Raw genomic sequence first — 24,091 nt, forward strand, 5'->3', positions numbered from 1 at the left:
CACAGAATCATAGAATACTTTAGGATGGAAAAGACCCTTAAGATCATCAAGTCATTAACCTAACACTACTGAGACCACCACTAAGCCATGTCCCTAAGTGCCACATCTACACTTCTTTTAAATACCTCCAGGGACAGTGATTCAACCACTTCCCTGGGCAGCCTGTTCCAATGCTTGATAACCCTTTCTGTAAGGAAATCTTTCCTAACATTCAATCTAAACCTCCCCTCATGCAACTTAAGGCCATTTCCTCGCATCCTGTCGCTTTTTACCTGACAACAGAGATTAATACCCACCTTGCTACACCGTCATTTCAAGTCGTTGTAGATGGAGATGAGGTCTCTCCTCAGCTTCCTTTTCTCCAGACTAAACAACCCCAATTCCCTCAGCTGTTGCTCACAGGACTTGTGCTCCAGACCCTTCACCAGCTTTGTTGCCATTCTCTAGACATGCTGCAGCACCTCAACGTCTGTTTTGCAGTGAGGGGCCCTGATCTCTGAACTGAACACAGTGTTCGAGGTGCGGCCTCACCAGTGCCAAGTACAGGAGGACAATCCCTTCCCTTGCCCTGCTGGCCACACTGCTTCTGACACCAGCCAGGGTGCTGCTGGCCTCCTTGGCCACCTGGGCACCCTGCTGGCTCACGCCCAGCCGGCTGTGGACCAGCACCCCCAGGCCCTTTCCCACCAGGCCCTTTCCAGCCGCTCTGCCCCAGCCTGTAGCGCTGTGTGGGGCTGCTGTGACCCAGGTGCAGGACCCAGATTTTAGCATTTTTGGATTTCATACAGCTGGCCTTGGTCCACCAGCCCAGCCTGTCCAGATCTTTCTGTAGAGGCTTTCTGCCCTCAAGCTGATCAACCAACTTGCTGTCATCTGCAAACTTACTGAGGTTGGAAAATTTAATAATTCCCTTCCCCTCTCTTGTAAGCATAACTTTTTCAAGGCATGTAGATACCCTTCATAGATGTTTTGAAATTTCTGATATGTTTTTCATGTACTGCTGGTTTCTTGTTATTCTTAAAAGAAGAATATTGCTGTTCATTATTTTAAGAGAAAACTGGTGTTAGCTGAATAGATTTCACCTTTAGTATAAACAGGTAAAATATTAGATGTTGATGTAACATGAACCACCTCAGAATGACAATTGCTTCATGATAAAATGGAGGGAAACCAGGAAACTGAAAAACTCATTTACATGTTTTTCTTTGTTTCTTAAAATTTGGTATAGCTGTGATCAGTCTGACCAAATTTGACGCCACAGCCACTGCAGAGTACTAACTATAGATTTTCCACTGTGCTGTGGGCAGGGTTTCTCATTTCATACATCATTTGCAACTTGCTGCAGTGATTCTGCAAGTCATTGCCTATCTCACTAACAGAAAGTTAGGAAGAAGTAGCATCTCATCTTTCCCTACTCTTGTTTTGAACAACTATTGCACCAGACATCACAGCCAGTTTCCTGTTGCTCTCTGCTTACAGTAAAACACCAGCTATAATTATACCAGCTAAAATTATACCAGCAATCCTTTACATTCTATTCTTAAGTATCAATATTAAGCAGGTTAAATCCTTCAGCAAAGCTCTGTCTGTCAGGTGCTACTCCTTATTTTATCTACCTAAAGATATCCAACAGAGTGCAAAACCTACATCTTGAAAGGGAGCTCTGGAATGTAGCCAAATATGTCAGATATTTTTTTTGTGTGTTTCTGAGATGCCATTCAACAAGAATCAGTGTGAGTTATTCTGACTTTCCCCACTCTTCACCAGCAGTATAATAGCTTAATGATAGCATGAAACTCAGGGCACAGACCTGAGACAGGCAATCACAGCAATACCTCATTTTCACCCTGGTCTCCATCCACCGAACAAACATTTCAAGCACTAAAACTAAATCTGAGTTAAGACAAGTAAACCAGTGCTACTAGACAACACCAAGAATTACAGGACCTCACCTTTGTGTAGAACAGAATAGAACAGGATTTGATATTTTTAATTTCACTGGGCTAAATCCATATAATCATCTTTAGATACAGCTGACAGTGTAAAGGAAGTTTAGGTAAGGACTGAGCAGGTAAATGTAAACAAAAATTTATAGAATCACAAAATAGTCAGAATTGGAAGGGACCTCTGAAGATCATCTAGTCCAACCTCCTGCTAAAGCAAGTTCACCTTGAGCAGGTTGCACAGAGTCACGTTCAGGCACATTTTGAATGCCTTTACAGGAGGAGACTCCACAGCCTCTCCAGGCAGCCTGTGCCAGTGCTGTCAGCCTCAAAGTAATAAGGTTCTTCCTCATGTTCAGATGGAACTTCTTGTGTTGCAGTTTGTGCCTGTTGCCCTTTGTCCTGTCTCTTGGCATCACTGAAAAGAATCTGGCCCCATCCTCTTGACACTTGCCCATAAATTTGTAGACATTGGTAAGGTCCCCTGTCAGTCTTCTCTGGGCTAAACAGGCCCAGGTCTCTCAGCCTTTCCTCATAAAGGAGATGCTGCAGTCCCCTCGTCATCTTTGTAGCCCCCCAGTGGACCCTCTCCAGCAGTTCTGTGTCTCTCTTGAACTGGGAAGCCCAGAATGGGACACCACACTCCAGATGCAACCTCACCATGGCTGAGGATGCCACTGGCCTTCTTGGCCACCAGGCCCCACTGCTGTCTCATGGGCAATTTGCTGTTCACCAGCACTCCCAGGCCCTTCTCTGCAGAGCTGCCTTCCAGCAGGTCAGCCCCAGCCTGTGCTGGTGCGTGGGGTTGTTCCTCCCCAGGTGCAGGACCATACACTTGACTTTGTTACATTTACTTTAGATGCCTAGAATCAAGTATGTAAGGTTAGTGGTTTAAGATAGAGGTCTTTCCTGGAAAGTGGCCCCTGCCACCACATGAATTTCTTTATTTTTATTTTAATTTGTTTTTTGTCTTTTATGATTGAGGATCACTCATTATTAAGCCTACGACTGGCCATGTCTGTTGCACAATTAAATGAAAAACTCAATCTTATGCCAGATTCTCCTTCTTTAACAGCAATGTTTAAAATGCAAGGCTCTAAAACATACTTTTGACTGAGTTCCCCTTTGTGTTGTCAGATATATACTGGGCCAAACCCAAAAATGCTCTTTGCAACACCTCAGTTACTGTTCTCTCAGTTTCAGTAATCAAGTTAAAAAGCATCATTAACACACTAAGGATTTGGATACATCTACTATACTTTTGATAGCTAGTTTCAAAGACAATGTAGCAAAATGTGGATATCTTGTTTTAATTTGTCTTTTTTCTTTCTTTCTTTGGTAGATGTGCTCAAAAAATTAATGCTTTGTTTTCCTTTGAAACATATTTGGCATTCAGCTATTTTTCTTTCTCTGAAGCTAACGATTTTTTAGAGACATGGGAAGATGCAACCACCTCCCCATTGTGTTCTGGTTTCCTCGAGTCATTAGGCTGCAAAGCAAATGCCTACTTTGTACGCAGCTTCTGCAGAAAATTGGGACCATGTAAGTCTCACACTTTTCTTTGCACTGTTAGCATCACTGATTTTGCTTTACTGTTTCTATTTGCCACAATGTAGCTTCTTATTGCTCAGGAGATAAAGGAAGTGATGGGTCATTTTAAGCCGCCTCCTCACTCCATTATTACAGTGCAGCAGCATATACTAAGCCCCTTAAAGGAAAAACTCTTCTCCATTTCTTTTCCTGTGTCAGGGAGCAAAGAGCAGCACATATCAAAGATAGTGGAGCATGGTAAGAACACATGCACAATAGGACCATAATTAAGCACTCTCAAAAGCATAGTTACTACCAGTATTAGTCAGAAAAATAGCTAAGGGGAGATAAATAAAGTAAAATCTCTCTAACTTATGTGAAATAACAGAAATAACCCTGAATGACCAGTCTCCATAACCCTGTAGGCCGCATTCTGTTAAATGATTATCACTTACATAACCATTAACTAAGGTTTCACTGACCTTGACGGCAATGCAGTAATCACATCTTTGAATGTCACTGAAGACTTTTTACAGTGTAATGTGACAGGCAGACAGAAAATGCAGAAATCTTTCTACTCACTATTCATAGATATATATGGATTGTATAAGCCTATTACAAAAGAAATCCATCTCATGTCGAACTTTTTTATGAAGTTTTCTGGCAATATTGCAGATTCTTACAGTACGCTGTTATTACATTTAAGTGTATGAGTATCTTTCATGCATTTCCCAACTCAGCTAAGTTTCTCTGATCTTTGCTGCTGCATTGAGAAAGCTTGAGCCCTGGTGACTGCTTAGGAGCATTCATATTTGGCATCAGTATATCTAAAACATATTTCATAAGTTCACTGACATTACAGAGCTGTTGTTAGATCTATATAGTCAATGGGTGATTGCAAAAATGGGTGACTGGAAAAATGGGTGATAGCAAAAGGAGCATGGCATCAAACCCTGAGGGAGTAAATTTCCAAGATCAGAAAGTACAGTTCATTCATAATTGACTTTGCTACTCAGATTCATAAGTAGTCTCACATAATATGAGGCACTGTGCATGAACCAATGTGCTCTGTACTTTGCTTGCTTATGGCCAGCTGTTTGCAATGTTTTTCTTTGTACTTCCAATAAACAGATGAGCAGGTACAAACAGTCACATCCCAGGAGATGATGGACACTAAGAAGTATGAGGTCCTATACTATCTTGAGGTTAGTCAGTAGGCTGCACATTATGCAGTGATGGTACCAAAAAAATGAGCAGTACTTACTCTTTTAAAAGAGTTGATGGTGCCCAGGTGCATACCTCATATTTGGAGGAAAGATCTCAAAGAGTGTAAAGAAGTTTTGAGTTCCAGAGCATCATCAGCCTGAGACCACTAAAAGTCCTGGGCTGCATCAAGTGTGACCAGCAGGTTGAAAGAGGTGAATCTTCCCCTCTATTCCACTCTGGTGAGACCCCACCTGGAATATTGCATTCAACTCTAGGGCCCCCAGTGTAAGAAGGACATGGAACTGTTGGAGCGAGTTCAGAGGAAGGTCATGAATAAGATCAAAGGGCCAGAGATTCTCTCCTATGAAGAAAAGCTGAGAGAGGTGGGGTCATTGAGCCTGGAGAAGAGAAGCCTTTGAGGAAACTTTACAGCAGCCTTGCAGTACCTAAAGGGGGCCTACAAGAAAGCTGAAAAGGGACTTTTTAAAGGCCATGTAGTGATAGGGCAAGGGGTAATGGCTTTAAACTGAGAGAGGGTAGATGTAGGTTAGATATTAGGAAGAAATTCTCTACTGTGAGGGTGGTGGGACACTGGAACAGGTTGCCCAGAGAAGCTGTGGTTGCCCCAAACCTGTAAGTGTTCAAGGCCAGGCTGGATGGGGCTTTGTGCAACCTGGGCTAGTGGAAGGGTCCCTGCCTATGGCCAGGAAGTTGGGCTAGAGGATCTTTGAGGGTCCTTTCCAATCCAAACCATTCTATGATTTTATGATTGTATTGAAACCAGAGCTTCTGCTTCATAGAAAACCCCTTCCTAAATAGATATCCTCTGTCCTTCCACTGAGGCTAAGACTCCAATGAATAAACACAAAGACATATCTTCAACTAGCAAAAGGATTGCCTGAACAAGGTTTTTAGTTGCAGAGTCATAGGAAAGGCCTTTGTTACGAGATCATATACAGGATTTTTAAGAGTGAGGTATTAACCTGACCTGGTTGTCAGGATATACATGGAGAGATACACAAAGTAATTTTGCATGATGGTGTTGCATATTATTTTTCAGAGGGGTGAGGGGGAGGAAGTGAGGATGAGAGAGTAGTGGTATTTTCATACAAATAAAGAACAAAACCAAAAAGATAAAAAACACAGTAGTCCAATGGAAAATCTGCCAAATTGTGGTTGGAAGCTAAAGCTGACAAGATTTCTGTCTTTAGGTACTGAAACACCTTTTGGGAATAATCATAATTAATTTATTTGATTATTTATTAAGGAAAAAAAAAAAACCCCAAACCAAAAACAAACTACAAAGAAACCCCAAATTGAAACTTTATGAAAGTAAACAACACTCATTCAAAAATGAATAAGACTTAACTTGTTGATTTTCTATTTCCTTTTGGGAATTTACACTAAAGCTTAAAAGGAAAATATACTGTGTCTTCTTTGATGAGATCTCAGCACCAGGAAGTTTGAACTGAGATTTACATTTCTCCTGGGGATCACAGTCTTACAAGATGAGTGGGAAGCTTATGGAAAAGTTTGCTAGTCCCCTTTGACACTGCTGCTGTCATTTTTAGGGGCACATTTGAGAAGGGTGTGCATACTTACAGGATTACAGAAATCTTAATGATTAATTTCTTTAATACAGTAAAAATTTGTAATGACTATAAAATTTGAAGTGTCAGACCTTCACCAACTTATTGTCAGTTTCGTATAGAAATACTTACTATTTTTAAAATATTCTCTTTTTTTTTCTGTATAATTTTTTCAACATGGTTTTCTCATTGGAAGACTCCATGGAATTTTTGCCTATGAATTGAATTACCAACCCACAGATAATTTTCTTAGTTAGATATTTCATTTGATTATTTTCTATAGCAAAATATGGCTTCTGTTTGTGAATGGGTTTAGTATCAGGGAAATACTTCCACATAAAAACAGTTTAGCTGCATATTACCTAAAATACTAGTTAGTTTTTCCTAAATGAACTATTTCCTTGTAATATTGTTTACATCTTTTTTCTAAGAGAAAAAAATATTGGAAAGAAGAGAATAGTAAGGGTTTCCTGCTTTAATTCTTGATTTAATAAGAATGAGAGTAAAAATATTTTCAATATTGTAAGTAATACACCAAAAATTAAGAAATCAAATACAATCTGCAAGATATAATTTCCTTAAATGCTTCTCTCTTTTTATGATGGAGATAACCATGAAGTAGTTCTGCAAGACATCTGTTAATTAATGCTAGTTGTGGCTGAGCTGGAATTCTGATTGTTTGCTCAGGGCTATGCAGCCACTAAAGAAGAACCCACACTCTTTAACTGCTTTTTTGTCTCCCACTCCCAAAAAAATACAGCAGCTTAGAAGGAAAAGGAGAACCTCTGGAAACAGCAGAAGAGAGAAAGCCAGAGAAATAAATCCATAGTTACAATCATTTTGATGCCACCATTTCTTGTACATCAAGTCCAAACCACATATTGTCTGGATTTGTAGGAAAGAATAGGAGTTTACATATTTTCAAGGAGCATCATTGACATGTGTTTCCAGCTGCCAATTTTTCTGTGATTGGATAGGTCAGCATTAAAGTATACAAATTTTTCAGTAGCTAAGGTACTAACAATGTTTATTTAATTTTCATTTTTGGACACTGTTTCTGATCACTTCTTTATCTATATTGATTTCAGAAAATGTATTTTTAAAATAATTAGTTGGAATGTGCCTTACAAGATACTGATGTCAGAAGTCATTCATTATGACAAGGACAAGAACTGCAATTTAGAGCAATTAGTTTTGCTTAATTGCAATATTCTAATGCATCAGAATAACCATTAAATGCCATAAGTCCACCTAAACACCACCTGTTTTAAGAGCTATCTAGGTCTAGTACTTTGAATCTGTAGTCTGTTAATCTTGCTTTCTCTCATTCTCCTAACACACACCATATCCAATACCAACTACAGCTCGATATTCTTCCATAAACTGTGAGCAACAGAGAGACATCAAAGCAGAGACAGAAATAAATGGTAGCAGAAAATGCCATACTGCACAATGGAACAAGCACTGCCAGCATTGTGGTTATTTTTAGTGAAATGGTGCAGTGCAGGTGAAGGTACTAGACCTTTAGTATGAGTTTAAGACCTTCCAGAGCCCTTTCTCTTAGTCTTCTCCGAGAGCAACAACACATATCAGGATGAGTGTGCCTCATCCTGAGAGGGTCTCTCATCTTTCATGGCCAATGTTCTTTTTTACCCTTTAACAAAGTATGTGTGTTCCTGTGCTCTGGGAAGCAGCTTTTATTTCTGCTTTACTTTTCTTGTTCACTACAAAAGGTACCAGTCGGGGTTGTCTGTTTTAAACTGAATGCTCGATATCCTCTCTACCTGAAATCCTAGTGAGAGCCTGGCTGTGCTTTCTCGGCTGGCATTCTTTGTTTCCCACATATGCTATGTACAGTCTTTGTAGCTTAACATGGGAAGTGCTTACAGCCGCCTTCTCAATTAATTTTGCTTTCTACTGGATTTAAAAGACTTCTGAAAACTGCAAACTATAAAATCATTAGCTACATAGAGAAAAGTTTGGTCCAGTAGCAGCTACATCTTGCTACACTATCATTGAAGGAATCTGCATAGCCTTCTTACAAAACATTACATTAAGATGTGCTTTGATACGTTTTCCTGAAACAAGAAAGCACATTAATGTTTGAGGTGCTGAACCTATGTTAACTTTGTACTTGGTCTTTTTCTCTGGTTCCAGAATAATACCATCACAAAAATGAAAAACAAACCAAAAAACAAACCCCCAAAAAACCACACACCAAACAAACAAAAAAAAAAAACCCACAAAAAAACAAACAAAAGCAAACCAAAACCAAAACCCCAGTAAAGAAGTTCTGTATAGTTTAATTTTTCTAGTATCAGCTTGTATACACATAACGTACAAAAAATGTAGGGCCAGTCTAGTACCCACTTATTTCAATTAACATTCAATATTGATTTTCATATCTGTGGGCTGTGCATTTAGACAGGAAATTTCATAGGAAAGAAAATGGTAGAAGACTGATTATGGATCTGCTCTATACTGGCAGTGTCCCATGTCCCCAGAAAACAGGAATGAATGAGAAATTAAAGTAAGTTAGCAGACTTTTCTAATGATATTTCATAAAAGATTGACTGCTTCTACATGACAAGGTCAATATGTATCATACTAGTAAAGAGAAATGTAAGCAATTACAAAGCACCCAATAACACACAAAATCTTTCCATGAACACACACAGAGATCAGAATATATGTTTTTTCTTAGAAGAAAAGTTGAATCTTTACCTGATACAAAGTTCAGTATTTTATATCTTTCACAATGTTACTATTATTGAAAAGAATCCATCAGTATCTTATTTTTCCTGAAACAGCCTGGTTAGTAAATAAATAAATAAATAAAGGGGGTGGCAGGGGTGGGAATGGTGGCTGAGGTGGGGGATGAGGTAGGGGATGAGGGTATGGGGTGGAACGACAACACTTCTATAAATAATCTGCTTCATGTTTTCTACATCCATTTCTGACTGGACAAATAGACTTGGGTGTGCAATTCAAAAAACACATTTCAAAGCAGGTAACAGGAAACAGAGGTAGAAATAATAAAATAAAATTTAAAAAAACCCAGTTTTTCTTAGCAAGGTTGTCACCCAAGTCTCTGGGAATAGATTACACAAACATGTGTTAGGAATGCTGCACATGTCCTTCCTCGATAAACAGCATGGGCTAGATAACCTCACAACACCCTTCTTTTCCTTTGGATTCTTGCCCAAGTTCTTCATATTTTTAATACAAGTAGCAGCTTAGTAGACAAATACTTACTACACAGGCTGCATGTGTAGGAAGAAAATGACTGTCATTATTCAGATGAAAACTAAATTGCTCAAAAACTCTGCTCTGGAGCAATATCCTGGGCTGGGTTTGAGTAAACTGATGTTTAAAGCATTTTCAGTTGGTACCTTTGTTTGGTTTAGGTTTAGTTGTTTTGTTTTATTTTGTTTTGGTTTTTGTCAATAAAGGTAAGCCCTAGAGAAGAGGTGAGTTTCAATTCCAAGTGTATATTCTTTGTTTTAGAACAGGTTGGAAAGAGAGGAGCAGATGGATAACATTTGGGACATTTTGTCAATTCATCTGTTAATAAATGAGACTCACACTGGCTGCATTAAGCAAAGTCCTTCTGTCTCCAGCACTGCCAGCAGCTCTGAAGACATCCTCAGATAATGTTTTGGATGGTGGATAGCTGAGGTAAAAATAGTAATACATGCAACAGCCAATAACCATATCACAGCTCCTTGAATCAAGACCTCTGTTGTGATCACACCTGGAATTGTTCCATCACTGAGACACCTTTTTACTAGTAATAAAGCTTACTGAACTTGTCTAGACAGAACAAATGCATCATACGGCTTAAAAATCTTTTTCTAGTATTTCTGAGAAACAAAGCAAACACATTACCAGGTGGTTGCTGTTGCTGCTGATGTAGCTGATGTCAAATTGCCTGTTACTACGTTGTGTTCCCTTGTCTTGATAATATATGTGTTTTTGCATGGTATGTGCCTGATATCTTGCATTATTCATTCAATAAGGAGTCATAGAATGATGCAGTAACTAAAAAGATACTGTATGAAGTGGAAATAAAATAGAGATTTAATGACATTCAGATTAGTGATTTAGAAAGAAATGCTAGAATATGAAAGCAAGTATTATCACAATTCTTTTGAAAATTTTAACTTCCCCATTCCTTGGAAGCATTGTAAATTACAAGAACATATTCTAGCCACACATTCTAGCACACTGTAAGTCAACACCAGAGTATGTAAACAAAATGTAATCTCATATCGTCAACAAAACTTCCAATTTCTCTGCTTGTATGCAGCATTTTCCAGTATTTCAGTATTGTTAGTATGACCAAATGATGCTGCCAAATAAGAGGGATTTTTTCTTTATAAATGCAGAGATATTGCAATGATGTGCAGACATACTTTTTGGCATAGTATTCAACATGCATAGATTCAACGTGTTGCACTCATAAACTAGTGAGGCAGATGAAGGACAACGAGAAGAAAAGCTGAGGGAAGTGTGGGGCCAATGCTCAATGGAGAAGTGAACTTTGTGACAATGGACACAGAAGAGGCTGAGGTACTTGTTACTTGCTTTGCATCATTTTCAATGACAAGATCTGCCATCTCATTCCCCAATTTCCTCACCTTAGTGACAGAATTTGTGAGAATGTAGCAGTACCTACAGCAAAGACAGAGCAGGGAAGCTTAACCCATTTGGTCATGGGACACAGGGTGTTGGGACTGATGACTGATGTCACTGAAAGGCTGTGCTCTGCCATCTTTGAAAGATTACATCAAACCGGGAAGGTCCTGATGATTGGGAAATGCAGATGTCGTGCCCACCTTTATACAGGACAGACAGGAGGACTGAGGATCTAGAGACAAATCTGCAATCCTTAGTCCCAGGGAAGATGAATAAGCAAGCTTTTCTTAAAGTAATTTCCAGGCACTTGAAGAACAAAAGACGTGACTGGGAACAGCCAACATGGGTTTGCCAAGTTTAATTTGCCAAATTATGCCTGACCATCCTGACAGCCTTCCACGGTGAAACCGTATCCATGCTCAACAGATAAGGGCAGAACATTGGATCTTCTTTATTAAAGACCTAGGTGAAGGGATCCAAGAAAATCTGCGGACATCATCAAACTGAGGGGGAAAGGTCAATACACTGGAGGGCAGTGCTCCTATTCTTAAAGGCTTCAGCATGCTGGAGGGCCTTCTGAGGTTCAGCAAATGTAATTGATTTTGCCTTTTATGGCCAATACCTGTACGAACACTAGAATTTGCTCCAGAGCATTCATTTTTCTCTTAAGCATAAAACCAAGGCATAGTCTTTCTTAAGAAAGACAGTAATAAGATCAGCCGTTTTAACTGTATGGTTTGCTGGAAAACATTTTACATGATGTCATCTCTCCACAGATAATAGCCCTCAATGTTTTTATTCTAAGACAACATAGATAGATGATTGACATTTTGACAATCCTATTTCATGCACTGTCACTGATCTTAGGCAACTACTTGAGCTGCAGAAGATCTAGTATTTGATTTTTATTACTTTAAAAATCTTGTATATTCTTATGTGGCTGGTAGATGTTACTGAAACAACTAAAACGTTCCTTCCAACTATTCCTGCTAAAAAAACCCTAAAATCAGTAGTATAAATAACAATACCTAAAGATCTTATTTGAACTCATAAAACCTGTGCATCCTTTCTTTTGGTATTTTAACCTTCTGCCAATATTCTGCTTCCAGTAAATGGAAGTCTAAGACAGAAGTAAACAAACAAAAGAAAGAAAAAATGGTACAAAAATCCTTCTATTTTAAGTTGTATGTCCCTGCTGTCATTTTATGATGGGCTATAACACACCCTTTCCGGTGCCTTGGAAAATCTCCTCTTTTGTTTCTTGGTTTCTACATTGCTTACATGCAAGGTCAGCATCATAATCTTTATATATCTTTCCTCCGCTACTGTCCCTTAAGGTTATGCCTTGAAGTAACTCCCACAATCTTATTCCCAGTCTCTTGCATTTCCTTCCAGACCACACTCACATGATTTCTCCTAAAGCTAGTTCTGGAGTTTCTATGTGTAATAGGAATAAAATCTTCCAAACAGATTCACTGGTTACAGATCAGACATATAGGGTATAGTGTATGGAAGGAATTTGAAAAACTATTTACCAATGTGCTTACCACATACAGCAGAGCCGTATATATATATACAAGTTGCGCTCTCTGATAAATTTAGGAGAATAACAGAAAAAAATATTTACTATTCTATATTGCTTATTTCTGTGGCACATATCTCTACTCAAATATTCCTGAATAGTCAATCAGTTTAAGACTGTCTGCTTTTAGCAGGCAGATGACATATCAGGTCTTAGAAAGGCACTTCACTAGATTTAGCATTGGATTAATAAAAACATACACTTGTAACATGTAAATATATAACATATATAATATACAGTGATAGACAAAGACCATGGTTTTCAGAGGTGGAGACAAATACATTTCACTGTCTCAGAAGATGATTCAATTTGGATATTGTCCACTCTTCTGGTAATCACTAGGGTTGAGCGTAAGGCTGGTTTTTTTGATACCTTATTGGGATGACTCAGTGCAGTTCTGAAGTGTCAGCACTGGATTGCAACCCAAGTGTTAATAAGAAGTCTAAAACTCTAAAAAGGGATCAGAGGTAAAATGCTAGCAGTCTCTTTTTCCTTGTGATAAGGAGATGTACTGACTGTTTAGAATCACTGCAGCAAGTTGTAAATGATGTATGAAATTAAAAATCCTCTGCCCAGTGCACAGAAGGAACACAGATAACACCGCAGTTACTGCTGTGTTGTGGTATTTGCCCTGTTACTTTACTTAGATGCAACCTTTGACAAAAAGCAAGTAAGCAAGCAAACAAAAACCCTAGAGCAGAAGTATTAAAAAAAAATTGTAGGTGGGAGGAATTAACATTAACCTTTATTTTGTTTGTTTGTACCTGCCCTTCCCAATTTCCTCCCTCCTTTCCCAACAAACTTCATCCAAAGAGCGTCTTAAATGGAGAGCTAGATACTGGTAAAGTATCTTACCAGCAGATAGCTCCTGTACACTTATGTGTAACCCCATGGGTCATGCAAACACACTTGCAAGATCCACAGGTGGGAAGAGAAGTGGTGAGAAAATAAACCTCATCCTGAACAGCCCGAGTTAAAAATGTGTAAGAAGGTGAGTTCAAAAGCTGTACCACAAAGCTGTCTCCAGGTCCTGCATCTTTGCAGCCATGTTGATGAAAGTAAATAACTGGCTTCTTAAGCATAGTCTTTATAAGTCCTTTAGCTTTGATGAGGTTGGTGAACCACCCAATTTTTCTGCTCTTGTCCAACACTCTACTTAAATAACTAAGGAAAAAAGTAGAAACGTGTGTGGAAGCCTCCAGGTGAGTGTTTTGCATTTAGTTTTGCATTTTTGAAGTCACTTTATTTTATCAGAAATGCATAGAAAATACCTAAATGTCAGTGTGGTTTGATGTGAGATATACTGAAATGTTTCTAGAAATAGGTGATGAAGAATTACATGGTTACTCTCTTTTTTGCCATATAATAAATGGCTACACAATTAAAAAAATCATCTTAGATTTTAAATCCGACATCTTCCTTCCATTCTATTCTGCTTTGCTAATCTGAACTGGCAGGCTTCTGTTTTAAGAGGAGCTGTTATGAACTTGCCAGTTTCTGGGTTATCTAAAAATAATCTACCTTTAAAATGGTGTTCTTCTATCATGCATTTTCCCATCCTTGTGTTTGACAAATGCAATCCTGAGTCAGATTAAAGTAAGTACCACTGGCACGTAGTTTAGTAAAAGGTTTTGTACTAAGTGGTATACACCTGTCTGACGGGTAGTCTAGTATGTTACAAGCCAGCTGGACTAGGAAGACTAGCATTGTCTCACTGGAAAATGGGAAATCTGATTTTATTTTTTAAGGACAAATAGAGTGAAGTTTTAAGGCTTTCTATTTAAATATCAAATTTACTCTAGCTCACTGAAAAGTTTTGAAGACACTGTTTTTCTAGCATCTTCTTAGTTTATCCTCACAGCACCAAGACCTGCCTTTATAAACTTTATAAAACTTAAAGAACTGAAAGAAAGACTGTAGTAATGCATTTTAAAAAGGAAGCAGTTTTTTCTCCATATTACACTATTGTGTAACTAACTCTTCATATTACACATATTGATGAGTGCTTTTACATCTGAAGAACTAGCTACTGAAAATACCAGTACAGTTTATATATATTTCTTAAAGTATAAATAAAATAAAATTTGAACTGGATATCAATCAATTATTAAAATAGTCCAGTATTAATTTTGTGTCCTAAACTAAGGTGGATCTCCTGGTTATGTATCCTCCATAGCTATCACAAAAAGATATATTCTATACTTCACTAAGTGAACCAGAATAAATCTAGCTTAACAATAGACTAGTACATGTGCAAAAAAGAATTGTGATAGACTAAATTTAGGTGGTTGTTTCCTTCAATGCTAATAGAGGCAGAAAGCATCTATAATTGCCCATGAGCCTGCACATCTTATTGGGGATTCAGAGTTAATAAAAATTTTGAGTTTATGATCTTTTCCATCTATCAAAGTATCTTAAGATGTACCTTGATTATTTTTCTTTTTCTTCGGTTTGGTGAAAGCTTTGTCTTTCAGGGTTTTACAAGCATTTTCATTTTTAGAAGTAAGCAAACTCAGCAGGAAGGTCTTTGTAGAGTGGAAGACATTTTAGGAAAATTATTATATATAGCACAATTATAGACTTGAGCAAATAACCGATTTCTTGGTTCATTGGCATTTCAGAAAAGAAGAACTCAGCCAGTGGAAGGTGAATTATAACTCATCCTCCAGCTCAACCACCAAATCAAAAAGGAATTATTTGGGATGATTTGAAATATTTGTTACAAAATGAGTATTTAATTTCAAACATGAACATTTATAAAGGCTTAAAAAGGTAAATTAAATATAAAGCCAAAATGTTAATTTGATTATGTAATTTTAAAAAATCCTCAGATTTTTAGCATTTTTTAACATGATCTGTTTTGTCAAACATTCTAATGAACAAAACATTTTGATGTTGTCAAATCTATATTTTTCACCAGAGGGAACAATCTTGCTGAAAATCATTGTCCATCAGTAATATTACAGTGGGTACAAAACTTGATCCTGGAGGTGTTACAGCAATTTGTGTACCCACTTAAGGTTACATATCTTCAGAAACAGCATAATTTGCATACACTCAGTGAGTGTGGTCCTACTGAAAACCAAAATGAACAATGAATGTGTAACAGGAATCCTAACCTAAATCTTTTCCTAATTCATCTCCTTTTAGATTCCAATTACCCAATATCTGCCTGGACTAAATGTTTCTGTGATAGGGCTTTCTTCCCTTGCTTCAGATCAGGTTAGCTTCCAAAGACCTGTTCCCACACCATAGAGAAGTAGCAATTAACTCACAGTCTGTTTCAGGTTTCTGACATTTGCCAGCAAACTGCAGTAAATAGAATCATTCAAAACCTTATCAACTCATGTTGATTTGAAAGTCATATACCTTTCTTAGCATGTTGCCTACTTGTTCCCAGTGGAGAAGCAACAGCTAAATTTCTGCAGCACTACAGCACATGCAAAATATTTGAAAATGAATGTTTAAATCACTAACATCTGGTGGAGTTCAAGTGGATTCTTACACTGTCTTTCAGGAGCTCAGTGGTAGCTCCTGAGAACTACATGAAATATACCCTGAACAGAGGTATTCTTTAAGTTTCATCTTAAAGAACTCTTCCGTGTTTTCTGTGAATCTATCCCAAATTTTAAGATCCTACAGCCGTTCCTCTATTTTGGAAAAAGTTAGTGCATTAAGATATTTGACGATTCAAAGTGTTTGGCAAAATAAAGATGGACATTATCATCTATAGATACTGCAGTCTTCAATGTTTTGTTTATTTGTGCATATAAAAAGTTAGTCAACTTGCCCCTTCAGTTGTCTTTTACACATATGAATGAAGACTTTATTGCAGCATCAGTGAATCTCAACATCAATATGTCTTCCCTCTGTGCTTGTTACTATTGTATTTTGTTTCAGTTTTAACTGCTGCTTTAGTTCTTTAGGTTTTGCTGCAAAATATTGATGCATAAGACAGTAATACAACAGTTTTTATAACACCTATGAGGAATGAGAACTGGGTGTTAAGAACATATAAATGACCACAATTCAGAAAAAAATATCTGTGAAGTCCTATATTCTGAGTCTTATGTATAGTTACTAGAACAACATATTTTAAAAGAGATATATAAAATCTGATGTGTCTAATTGAGAAAAATTATCTTTAAATTCAAAATTTGTTCTAAAATTATGAAATTAATAGTTGGTTTATGTCTCTGAAAATAAAGATAAGTATTGCATGGTAATTCAAGTATGAGCTACTGAAATGAAGAAAATCTTATTCTTCGTAAAAACAACCAGTCTTAAAACCAGATCTAGATAATACCTTTGCCTTATTACAAAAATATGGGTATGGGGAATAAACTTGTATTATGCATGATAGGTGCACTAGATACTGATTTATATCAATCTTGATAGATACTGTTACATATAGATATGACATGTGTATGCACAGATATTTCAACTGTTGAAATTATTTTTCTTTTCAATTTCACTGGCTATTCTCTGGATCCTGTTTTGTGTAAGTGAATATAAATGTGTTATCATCGTAAGCAATATATTGAGAAATATATACTTCACAATGATGTTGCAACATTTTTCCCTTTTGATCACACAAGTAGGATACCCAAAGATTCCTAAGCAATTTCTCAGCACAACTTCCTCTGAAATTCACTGAGTACTGATAAACAACTGTGTTATTTTGCTATTGATATCTTTGTATTCCTGCTATTATTTCTGTCTCTCTTCTGGATTTTTTGCTTTCTACATAATTTTTAACTAGATAGTAAGACTCAAACACATTTTATGTTTGTAAGTCAACAATATTTTCTCAGTTCCTTTATTAATAAAGCTTAGCATATTATTTGAGGGTTTTATATGCCCATGATGGCAGAAAAGTTTATTCACTTAAAAGTGTATTAAACTAATACTGACAAAATGCTCAGTATTTACAGTGTTTTACATAATTATCATACTATGCTAATTAATAGAGATCTAAATCCAGGCAGTCTGCTTCACTAATTTGCCATGATAGTAATAATAATTTAATATTTAATATGCAAAGACAGTATGCTTAATCTTTGTAAGGTGTATTAAGAAATCCTAAAGAGTTTGTTAAGCCAAATGTATTTGGAAAGAAGGCAATTAAAGGATTTTGATGCCTTTGTGAGAACTTTCAGTAGTTTGTCTACTGTCTAAAAAGCTGCAGAGGAAAAATTCAATTTTAAGAATTTCAAAATTGTCTCTGATGTTGTTAAAAGTATAATCTCAATAAATACTGTTCCAGGAAGTGGCTGAGAGGAAGCGCTTCTCTTGGGAGTCCAGATTTGTTCCTTGTGTATTCCCAAGATATACTGAAGATACTATTTCAGAATTAGGTGCTTTTCCCATCAAAGCAGAAAATAATGTCTCCCCTTTTGTTCTTTTTACAGTTTCTTCATGGTTTTACAATATAATATGTGCATGGTTTTGTATGGAGGAACTGTGATAAATTACAATGTGGGAAACATTGCTTGTGTGGGATAGATAAGAAATAAGTACACTCATGTAGGAAGGAACAGATAAATTTTCTCTATCTGTGTTTATTCTTGACTGTGTTCAAGTTTTCCTGGTTGCTGTAGTGGTCTTTCTGTAGTGAAACTGATCTTTTAGATACACCCAGTCTTTTTGTCACTGTTACTCTTAAATGATGCTAAATCAGAATGGCCCATCTGAAGAAATACTCAGACATCCACACAGTGATAAATGGTGGTGTCAAAAGCATACAGTGACCTCTGAACATGAGAGATAAAAAAAGACATCTCAGGAGAAATATGTTGATTAGAGATGTTTCATTCTGCAAGATAAACAGGTATATGGGTAAACTGTTATCAATAACTGTCAGTGTTCATACATACAGAATAAAATTGGTCTACGCAAACAATTTTAAAAAAAGAGAAAATAAAATATATAACTGAGTGATAGGATTTACAAATTCAGTATTTACTATAAATGTAATTTTAAAGAGTTTCCTTTAAATCAACCAACCAATAAACCAAAAAGCATTGTTTAGAGAGAACTGTTATGAAATTTCAAGAGATTTGTAACTTGGGAATTGAGTGTTTGACAGTGTGTTATCTGTAGTATGGCATAATGAGAGCTTCAGCTATACCAAAAATTTTGTTGTTTCCAGGTTTGACACTGAATGTATTTCTAAACAGTACATTACATTCACTTCATATGATGACTGAAGATGAATGATATGAATAATTTTATATAATGCATATTGAAATAAATATCACTCGTGGCATAACTACAAATGTGGAGGTAGAATCAGGATGTTCTTCACAGTATAGACTTCCAAAACAAATCATAAAAAATATAGGCCTCTTGCATTCATGCACAAATACACATATGCTCACAACACACATTGACTTCATGTAAATAAATAAAACAGAAAAATAAACTAATTTAAGATAATCTTTAATCTCAGGGGTGACTCTCTCTCCAAGACCATTTCTAGAGCTGGTTGAATTCATTTGCCAAGAGTGAGGGAATTCTAGTAGTCAGATGAGCAAGGAGAATGTGAAGTACAATATTACAAGTTTAAATCAGAGTTCTAGATTATTTGAACTCAAAGGCAAAGAAAAGGAGAGAAAACTTCCCCAAAACATTCCAAAGCCTTCCGCTTTGATTGTTTTCTCCTTGAAATCAAATATGTGTACTGTTTGTCTACAGGTACATATATCAAGCACTATTAGAATGTAAAGAAAATATTTGTTATGCTCAGGTTTCCTGGACAAACAATTCTCTCCTCTACAAGAACATCTTCCCACACGTGTACATCTCATGGAAGTTTGCACTTTAGAGCAAATCTGACAGCCACAAATTTCCTTGTTAATTGAAGAGAAAGAATGGAAAGGGATGAAATACTCTAGAAACAATAATGGAAAACATTCAAATACGGTATATGACCACTAGAATAAAATAGAATAGAATAGATTAGTTCCAGTTGGAAGGAACCTACAATGATTATCTAGTCCAACTGCCTTACCACTTCAGAGCTGACCAAAAGTTAAAGCATGTTACTAAGGGCATTGTCCAAATGCTTCTTAAACACTGACAGTCTTGGGACATTGACCACCTCTCTGGGAAGCGTTGCAGTGTTCAAACACTCTCTCTGTAAAGAAATGTTTCATAATGTTCAGTCTGAGCTCTCCCCGGTGCAGATTTGAGCCATCCCCACACATCTTTTCTCTGGATCCCAGGGAGAAGAGATCAGCACCTTGCTTTCCACTTCCTGCCTCAGGAAGCTGCAGAGAGCCATGAGGTCACCCCTCAGCCTCCTTCTCTCCCAATTAGACAAGCCCAAAGTCCTTAGCTGTTCCTCATAGGACATTCCTTCCAGCCCTTCCACCAGCTTTATTGCCCTCCTCTGGATGCATTTAAGGACCTTCACATCCTTCTCAAATTGCAGGCCCCAGAACTCCACATAGTACTCAAGGTCAGGCTTTACCAACACTTGACGCAGCAGGCTGGTCACCTCTTCCACTGCTGGTCATGCTGTTTGGTGTCCCCCAGGTGCCATTTGCCCCTCGGCTGCCAGGGCACGTGGCCGACTCACACTGAGCCTGCTGCTGGCCAGCACCCCCAGAGCCCTCTCCCCAGGCCTGCTTGCCAGCCACTCCTCTCCCAGTTTAAACCTGTGACTGGGGTTACTTCATCCAGGAGCAGGATCTGGGCATCTGGACTTGTTAAATTTCATCCCGTTAATCATTCCTCATGCTCCAATCTACCTACCTAGATCCCTCTGCAAGGCCTCTTGCTCCTCAGAAGAGGCAACAGCACCTCCCAGTTTCGTATCATGAGCAAAGTTGCTAATGGTGCATTCAGCTCCTGCATCCAGGTCACTCATAAATGTTGTTAACAAACCAGTAGAATAACTGATCAAAAAAATGAACAGTCCATTGAAATCAGAGCTTCTTCAAGCTCAGAACAACTGAAAATGAACTATGTTTTTACATGCTTGAGTATGAATTTATGGGCTTGATTTTACCCTTTTGTTTACAAATACAAATAATACAAATACAAATACAAATACAAATACAAATACAAATACAAATACAAATACAAATACAGCACTGTTCTGTTCATTAAAGCATGCAGGGTGGTCTCTGGATGTAGATAAAAAAAATAGCCATTTGTCTTTTTGTCTTCCTACCACAGACAGAAATAGGGGTCTCTGGAAGCTGAACCTGAGATGGGTCTGCAGTGGTGGGCACTGGCCAGCTGGCACAGGCTGTAGACCAGCCCTGAGAGGGATCAAGCTCACACTGACACTCACATAGCACTATGCACTCATCATGACATTTTAGTAAAATATACCTTGAGAGTTGTAAAGGCATTATTTAGTTAGTAAGATATTTTGGAAAGGTTTCTTTGATGCTATTTGTACCTTCCTGTCTCGACAGCCTAATGAAATTAAACATGAAATGCTGTTAAATCTTGTGCAGCAAAGTTCACTGTGTTTTTTTTTTCTCTGCCAGTCCATGATTTTTAGTCTGTAATAGTGCAATTTCCCTTTGCATAAATATTTTTTTATCATACTACAGCAACAAAAAGAGTTCCCTGATGTGTATGAGACACGGTTTTAAGTGGTTTATATTCTAACTTGTCAAGATGGGGTATGTGAGGAGGAAAAGAGAAAGGAAAGTGACAAAGCATATTCACACAGCTCCTGGGAGCAGAACCTGGATTCCCTGGGTGCCTTACCTGTGTTTCCTCTTAACTCTAGATAATCCTTTCCAGACACAGAAATTCATACAGTTTTACCTGTGGAAAACCCATCCAAAGCCAACTGAAGGCCACTGGGAGGGTGCATTACTTTTTCTCTACCTGGTTCATTTTTTAGAGTATTAGAAATCTTAATGAAATGTTAATGCTTAAATATGGGCTTTGATTTTGTAAACACTCCTTGCAAATGCAAAGCCTCCACACCAGTGTATGTGAGTAAAGACAAGTATGTGTCTAGGCAGTAGCAGAATCAAAATAGTTTTATTCACTTACCAATCCAACTATAGGTAAAAAGACTAGATTACTCAGTGGTGGGTTTTTGGTCTGTTTCATTGTTAAACCTATTCCTACGAAATTTTGAAGCAATCCTTTTAGCAGAAAGAAATTTTTTTAAAAAACTCTCATATTTTAAAAAGTACTGCTTTTTCTAAAATATGCTAATTGTCCTCTCAGCTGCAAGATCTGTTTGCTTTTCATGTTGGCTTGAATAGTCAGAAATTAATTTTTGTGACCCAAAGAAGATTTGGTCAACTCAGAGTTGAGGATATTTGCCATAGCAGTGGAAGAGGAAGGCTACATTTAAATCATTTGCATAATTTCCTTGCTCCAGATGAACAGAACATCAGAAACAGAACAGAACAGAAAATTTCACCGATTGCATATTAAGTTTTAAAGTCTGCAAGATTTGTGTCTAATTGATACTGCTCATGGGCTTAGAAGAAAATATGTAACGCTTAAAAGAGGGGGAAAACACAGCCCAGTGCAAAAAGCAAATCTTGTAGCAGTGAGACAGAAAATGCAGTGAACGTGTCATCATGGACTTCTGGTAAAATGTTAAGGTCAGCTTAAAAGCTTGTCTACTAAACACTCCAGAAAATCTTAAAAACTTTTAAAATTCCTAGCAATATTCCTAGAATGCATTTGGTTTGGATTTTTATTAGATTACATAAGGACATTGATCTGTTGGAGCAAGTCCAGAAGAGGACCATGAAGGTGATCAAAGGACTGGAGCATCTCTCCTGTGAAGAAAAGCTGAGAGAGCTGGGTTGTTTAGCCTGAAGAGGAGAAGGCTCTGGGGAGGCCTTATAGTTGCTTTTTAATACATAAACGAGGGCCGACAGGAAAACTGGAGAGGGGTTTTGTAGAAAGGCTTGTAGCGATAGGGCAAGGAGTAAAGGCTTTAACTAAGGGTAGATTTAGATTAGATATTAGGAAGAAATTCTCTACTGTGAGGGTGGTGGACATTGGAACAGGTTGCCCAGAGAAGCTGTGGTTGCCCCAAACCTGGAAGTGTTCAAGGCCAGGCTGGACGGGGCTTTGTGCAACCTGGGCTAGTGGAAGGGTCCCTGCCTATGGCCGGGGAGTTGGGCTAGATGATCTTTGAGGGTCCTTTCCAACCCAACCCATTCTGTGATTCTGTCATTCTATACTGTTGAAATCTTTAGAGGCAATTGAAATTATTTTGCAATGCTTCAATGCTCTTGGTTGTTGTTTGTTTGGTTTTTTTCATATTATTTTGCAATGCTTCAATGCTCTTGGTTGTTTGTGGTTTTTTTTCATATTCTTAAAGGATTTTTAAAGTAATGTAACGGATAATAATACAATATTTCTGAAGTATATATGTGATGGTAATATGAGGGTTCTAGAATTTTCACTGTTATGCTGGAAAATATTTAAACACACGGTGAAGAATTCCCTGAGGATAATTTTGAAATCATGTTTTAGTAACACCCCCCCACCCCCCACCCCCCCCAATTATTACAGAAATACAAAGATCAGCTATTGAATTAAGTTGATCCAGCTAGAGTGACAGCTAAATTGCTAAATAGGTAAACAGCTGAAGATAGCTAAACAGCTAAATTCTCCATATCTGGCATAAAACCTTAATGTCTGCACTATGCAGGAGATACTGAAGATAAACATCATGCTCACAGCTGGTTTTGATGGAAGAAACCATAGGAAATATATATGGATTGCCACTTGGGTTAGGCAGACCCTTACAGGAAATTGAAAAAGCTACGGATTTTGTATTTTGAATTGTTAGATGATACTGTTGTGTGTTTATATAAGTGTATGTTTACATGCAAGTACTGTTTGGTATATTTAACTACGTTGACACAGGAATTTTTTGACTGGACAGGAACAGGACTGGGACTGTTGACAGGAATTGGGACAAAGAGCTGAAATTTCAATAGCTCCTAGAACTGGAGTCCATGGAAAATAAATTGCATTTTTAACAATACTTACTGTCTGCTTTCTCATATATTTCACTTTCACACCATGTTTGCAGAGTAAGGGGAAAATTAAACAGACCGGAAATATATAAAAAGGAAATAAGCTAATAGTAAAAAGCCTGTATTACTGACTCTTCCACCCATGTCTTCACGTGGCAAAATATCATGGCATTCTGTGCTTTGATTTCAGTGGTATCTGCAAGTTTTTTGCTGAAAACAGCTTTTTTTTGTTTGTTTGTTTTGTTTTGTTTTGTTTTGTTTTGTTTTGTTTAAAAGTGTTTAGTTAGGGTGGAAGATTCATTCTGGGAACCCAAGCTTAGATTTGACTAGAAATCTGTCTTGTAAACATAGACATACAAATGCACACTTATTTGTTATTAGAACAAGTTTCCTCTTCTGCAATTGAAACAGCATGTGGAAAGTCAGCAAGCCCTGACAAACAAAACTCAGCTTAGCTGAAAACTGGTCTCAGGTGAATAGCTTTTTCATCATGAAAAAAGGAGCATGATAAAACATCATCAGTGATTTCTTGTCTGTATCATTTCCTCGTTAATATAGCTGACAAAAATCTCATTGGGCTTCACAAAAATTGCAGTCCTAATGACGAAGTTTCAAGAA

At 37.5% G+C, this 24,091-nt stretch overlaps 1 protein-coding gene across 1 annotated transcript in view; it reads right to left on the reverse strand.

Annotated features, from left to right (window-relative positions):
* PTPRD (protein tyrosine phosphatase receptor type D) overlaps positions 1–24,091 on the reverse strand; it is a 467,311-nt gene that overhangs the window by 403,738 nt on the left and 39,482 nt on the right. The gene's annotated exons all lie outside the window — the stretch shown is intronic.

The sequence above is a fragment of the Falco punctatus genome (assembly GCF_963210335.1).
Source record: "Falco punctatus genome assembly, chromosome: Z".
In the NCBI taxonomy this organism is placed as follows: domain Eukaryota; kingdom Metazoa; phylum Chordata; class Aves; order Falconiformes; family Falconidae; genus Falco; species Falco punctatus.